This window comes from Echinococcus granulosus (genome assembly GCF_000524195.1).
Source record: "Echinococcus granulosus chromosome Unknown EG_S00009, whole genome shotgun sequence".
In the NCBI taxonomy this organism is placed as follows: Eukaryota; Metazoa; Platyhelminthes; class Cestoda; order Cyclophyllidea; family Taeniidae; genus Echinococcus; species Echinococcus granulosus.
In genome coordinates this window covers 582,614-587,897 of record NW_020170389.1, presented here as the reverse complement: position 1 = coordinate 587,897, position 5,284 = coordinate 582,614, and positions in this window count along the sequence as shown.

Below are 5,284 nucleotides of genomic sequence, written 5' to 3'. Positions count from 1 at the left end.
CTATGTAAGACTTAAATTCCCCATTAATGAAACCTAGAAATGGAGCGGCGCCATTCCAATTTCATAATCCAACAACTTCACGTGTTATACTATCATTCCCTCGGGATTTTCAACAAATTAAGGTCTCATGTCCCGATGCAAAACTGCAGTAAATGATGGGTTTATTTGTGAGGTATATATAACAAGGTCATACCGACATCCAGACACTTTTTTGTGACCCACAGTTAAGCAAAGCAAGATAAATGCAGTAGCGATCTGTGTAAGTCTTATAGTATTCCTACCTGAACAGAAGGCAGTGAGAATTGGATGCCAAAATGAAATATTTCTTTGCAGTTCTCAACATCGTGTCGGAGGCCCTTCAATTTGATCACCGGAAGAAGATGCATACAAATCGCAAGTTAAAGTATGAATTGTTTCAAGTGATGTGACTTCAAAGTAATATATTTGTTATAGTGTTCAAGTTCACAATATGGAAGGTTGGATTTGTTGGCGATTTTTGGTCCTTCCTGATAGATTGCAGGTAGCTAATTTTTGGTGAGGGGTTAAGAGCAGGGATACCATGGAGGATTGTTCCACCCACTACGGGATCGACTAGGAGGAGGAAGGAGCCCAGTACCTGGCCATCAGGTAACTAGGACAGTAAATACACGCTAGTGTTAAACTTCATCTGGTACACTGCGCGTGAGGATTAACTTTCTCTTACATGTCCACCGAGTGCTTACATAATCATGCACGCCAGCACGTAACCATGGTGGTTGAGCCGCACGGGCCAGGGCAAAATACATCACGGACGGTCGATGGAGCAGCAGTGGTCTCATTGGCTGACTCCCACGTGGCCACGGCGACACGTGCTGGCCAAGTCTGGTGGGATGGGGCGGGAGTGAGTGAGCGAAGGAGTAGAAGGGAGCGCATGCAGGAGCAAGTGAGACGGACAGAGGGAGGCGGAGAGCAAACGAGAGAGAGCGAGAGCTAGCGAACGAGCAAACTCTGTGTATGCGTGTGCCTTTTGCCATCGCCTACTCAGCTCTGGCGCGCGCATTCTTCCGGCTTTTTCGTGTGGTGACACTCCAATAAATTATTTTCCCAATAAGGCGAACTTCGAGGAGGAAAGTGAGATGGCAGGAACGCGAGCTGATCTGTAAAAAATTTTAATCCCACGGATTACATGCCTTCATTGCGGAAATTAATCACGGCGGGATTATGCTCTTCACAACTCGATCTCTCCTGCTATCTAAAACTTCTATTTAAGGTAGGATATCATTAAAATTGTTTTTGCTCACTAAAAAGGTTTTTATCTTTGGTCATTAGAAATTTATACATTTTAGCTGATAGAAAATCATGAAGTTATCTTCTCTGGATCGCAGACTATGATTCATGCAGGTGTCTTGTGGACATAAAAATCACACGTCAACAATGAAATAGCTAAAATCCTACCAGCCATTGCTGACAATGCAAGCGGGTTGAAATAACCCATTAGTGCCTTAGATGCTCAAATTCAGCACCCCTGCTATGGGTTGGTGGGAGACTCTAGATTCACGAGGCCAGCAGTTTCGAATAATGGCATTTGCATCACTATGGCAGCAGTGGTATGAGGCCGAAATATTATATTTTAAATCGCGTTCTTTGCAATTTTAATAAAATTTTGATTTTTTTGGGAAAAAAATAATTACTTTGACAACTAATTGTCATTTAGTCATTCCACCATCCCCATGTGACATATGGAGCTTCATGAATTCCGCTTTTAAAGCTCTGAAATCCATCCAAAATTGATTTGAGGGCATTAATAGCACCTTTTTAGGAAAAAAGTCACCGGATTTCGAACCTGCAAAGGTGTTTTATGCAAAAATTGTTAATAAATGATTCCCTTATCGTAGCATAAGTGTAGACGTTTCCAAAATGAAGCGAGATGGAATTTTTTCTTAATGAGTTTGATTTATTTGCTTTAAGAGTATCCACGTCGTAAAATATCACCTGATAACAATGATAATCGTAACGATGGCTTAATTTTTCTTGCAACCATCCAAAAATGACGGGTTTTTTTACCCAAACATGGAATAAATTCGATTCCGAAGTTGAGAGAATCGAAATGTTTTTTTTTCCACAAAATAAATGTACCTTCACAGCATCTTTATGCTAAAACCACGAACAGTCCAAAAAGGCGAGCGTTCACGTTTAATGCGATTCACTAATTGATACTTGGGCGAAGGTAAGATTGAATTTGTAAAATTTAGCAGTTAACAGACTAAATTCGCTATAAGTAGTGGCTGTGGCAGCACATGATTAGAAAAAGTGTTGAGTTTTTTTACGTTCTTATACGGGAAATATGCTCGCAAAATAAAGCCTATTATAAACAACACGGCTAGAGCAATTAAAGCACAAACTTTTGTTTAAACAGGTAAGTGGCAGATGAACTGTTTGGAGAAAGCAGATAGCATAAATTTTAATACAATTGTATAGTTTAGTGAGTTAAAAATAACCAAACGCACTGTTTAAGGTCTTGATTCCAAATTAATAATTGCCAAAATTGTTCACACAGTCTGTCTGCGCTTCAACTCAAGCGTGCTTTCGGAAACTGGATGAAGTTTTCCATTAAAAAGAACTGCATTCACTTTGTATCTTGATGCCACACTCAGATGCTGTCAAATAGACATTATATCAGGTAACCATTACGTCCTCATGTTTTTCGAAAATCGAGTACCCAGTGTGTTCGTGAGTCGAGATACCCGCGTCGGGGACAAGTTGGGCTACCCCATGTAAACGTTTACTTACCTGAACTATTTTTGTCCGGATGGTTTCGTTAAGATCGATCGGTATCTCTAATAATTAGCAAACGAGTTACGATTTTTTTGTTGTTTGAACTTTATTTTAGCAGGTTCGTGTCGTTTCTGCGCACTGAAAAAGTAGTACTTCATCCTAAAATTTCACCACCACTTTAATTAGTCACTTCATTTATGATATCATTGTGGGATGTCTTAGAGTACAAATTTGACTTTGCTAATTCCTTTATAACTTATTCTATAGTACACATTAGAGCTTCTTCTTGAAATATTTAGAAGGGATTTGTTTCTACTGATCAGAAGCATTGAAAGTATTGGAGGAAAATGATTCCAAATCAAATCTAACCTCAAAGGGAACCAAAAATCCTGTTTGTATATTATCTCAAACCTTCCAAGCGTGAGCACTCACACAAACTCTGGTTATTTTTTTGTACTTTGGATTAGCTGGAAGGAAGTGATTGGTGACCTGACTTCTCCATATGTTGGATGCAATTTTATTTTTATAATTTATTCTCCTTGCTATGAGCAACCAAACTAAATAATCACAGCAAATAAATTAACATCGATGCAATCACCAGTTTACATAATAGTGACCTCCTAAGCATAATTGTGACAAATAACACTTTCGATAATTTTACTGCGTAAAATTTCTGCCATCACAGGAAATATGAGCGATTCTTAAAATCCCTTCACTAATTTAATAAGAATGCCTGTTAAATTTGCGCGATCCTTTACAACCACTGGCACTCTCGTGACATTTGCAATAATGGATTTTAAACCATAGCGCTACTGGGGAGAAAATGTAGTATTTTTTCGACTTCCTTTTGTAGGCAATTCTAGGTTAATTTGATCCAGTATGTAGAGATATTCCCTAATATTATCAAGCAAGATATTTTTGGTTTTGTTTGTTTGTTGTTTTGGTTTACTCAATGTTAAAATTACGGGCGGTTTCGAATAATGGCATTATCTAATTCGAAAAATCTGTTTACTAACTTAGAATGACAAGTTTGCCTTACGATAGCCCGACGTTCCATAAGTTTGCAGGTATGGGCTGGTGATTAATTGGAGCCTTTACCTGGAGAAAATTTTAGTGTTACCAACATCGTTTTTCATCCTTAAATCAACAAAGCACGGCGTGTTGGTTATATGTCATTAATGAAGTCATTTGCGCTTGAGATGGCAAAGTAGGCAAAGTGTAAGAACCAAGTAACCTTTTATAAGGGTGAATAGTCAAATTAAAAAATAGAAATTGAGTCATTTTGCAAGGGTCGTTGATAGATAATTCTGATGTTACGTTGAAAACAAAAACATCGTTTTGTAGAATATTTTTCATTTCATTCCAAAATGACAGAATTGGGGAATACACTCCCGTCACCAAGGTAAAAAATATGGGTGTTTTGTTTTTTCCCACAGCAAAAATGTCTAAAGTTGGGGACTTAAGCAAACATCTCGCCTAATCCAGCTAAACCCGCCGTAATTATAGGGAAAAATGTCTCCACCGCAGTGGCCGTTCACTCTAGTTTACCACAAACACACTGGCTAATAACGCCGCAGGCCTGAATTGCCGCATATTTTTTTTAAAGTGCTGTATAGAGGCGTAGAATTTCGGGGCTTGTCTTCCCAACATCGACAAGGTCCAATGTGCTGCATCGGAGGAGGCCACCTCCCGCACTCTTAATGGAAACTCTCCTTAAGGTAGGTCATTTAAATGACTTTGAATATTTGCTATAATAGACGAGGATATGAATAAATCTGTTGATTAGGGAAGCATTCGTAGCACACAAACAAAAGTAGTCACGGGCAAATTGGTAACTTTTTCAACTGGAGTCTTGTTACGTACTTTGTGGTAAAATTCTTTTACAAAATACAAACGATTTTATTTTGAGGAGGAGTGCATTACTTCCCACATCGCCTAGAATCAACTCATTTTCGGTTTAACTGAGCGCCTTTGTGTCAGAATATTCGACAAAATGTCATGCGAGTTAACAGAGTAATTGCTGCCTCATCGCAGGAGGCTCCGGGGCTCATTTTAAGTACATCTAGTTATTTTTTGTCCACAATAGGAGAACACCTTGATCAAATCAAAAATATCATTTACTTAGACAAAAAGGAGTGTTTAAGAGGGATAGAAATGGTGAAATCAGTGACCAGTGCTTTACAGTTAAGTCTTACATGGGAAGATCGACTTGACTACCGTGAAAACTTGTTTTATTTGATTTTTTGAGGAGCTACAAGAAAGTTTTGAACGACGTCAACAGCTCAGCTTTGAAAATTCGGAAATAAAAGCACAAATAACCGAGAAGATTGGTCAACTCCCGCAAAGCCTCGAATCCAGTACCTTAACGGAGTCGCATTTCGAAGTCGAATTTCCCGAACACGCGGTAATTGGCAACATATTTAACCACCGATGAATGCGATTTTAAATGACCTATAAGGGCATTTTCGTTTCCAAATTGACAATTAAGGTATTGTCTGTTGCCTGTACGAAGTCAGTTTGGGGATATTTT